Raw genomic sequence first — 946 nt, forward strand, 5'->3', positions numbered from 1 at the left:
ACGGTCCTAGGTCTGACCCCGGTCAAGACAGACACTTGTGCTGTATTTCATTTCACCCCCCCACACCAACAGCATTTGTGCTCGGGCTTCTGGAGGCATCTCGTTACGGGCTGTCAGGAAAACTGCCAAGGCCCTGTTGCCAGGAGAGTGGTGTCCACATTATTCATCTTGGATGGCCCCAGCAGTACAAATATTTTTGCACACCTGTTTTAGGGAGACATGACAAAATGCGTCAAAGTATATTAACAAAAAGTACGCAGAGGTAATGCCTTACCTGGGCCCAAAGCTGTTGGCATTTGACGCCAGCCGACTCCTTTTTCCTCTTGCAGTGCTGGCCACCGGATAAAGCTGAGAAAGCAGCAGCTCCGGCCGAGGGGCTGAGGGGCAGAGCATCTGCTCCTGCTTGCCGGGCTGAGGCAGGCAGCAGACACCAACTCCCAGTGCATTGAAAACTAAACTCGGCATTTGGGAGAGCAAAGCCTTTAAACATTCCGGGGCGTGAAGTCATTGCATCTAAGCACGATGCACGCCCGATCCCAAGCGTGGAATTCCTTACTGCTTCTGTTAGGGATGGTTTTCCTGCTTCTAAAGGCCTTGACCTCGCCCCTAAAAATCATAAACCCAAAGGTTTCTACTAGTGCATCCTTTAAACACAGACAAAGAACAATTTTGGACCGTGGTTTTCCAATTCTCACAAAACATACCTCTGCCAAGGGCAGCGCATCATCTGCTGTGCCACCAACAGCTGTGCTCGTCTTCAGGAAGCTTTAGTCTGAGCAGTTTTAGGTGTGGAAGATCAATACAAAAGGTTTCCCTTTAAGTTAGATTTCCGAACGCTGCTCTCAAATAGTAATTTCTGACTGTATTTTTTTCAGGACATGCCATAACACCATCATGATGCAAGGGTCTTGTGCGTGTTACTGTTTATTTCAATTTTGTAAAACCC

Source organism: Apaloderma vittatum, unplaced genomic scaffold, assembly GCF_000703405.1.
Source record: "Apaloderma vittatum isolate BGI_N311 unplaced genomic scaffold, ASM70340v1 scaffold11105, whole genome shotgun sequence".
Lineage (NCBI taxonomy): Eukaryota > Metazoa > Chordata > Aves > Trogoniformes > Trogonidae > Apaloderma > Apaloderma vittatum.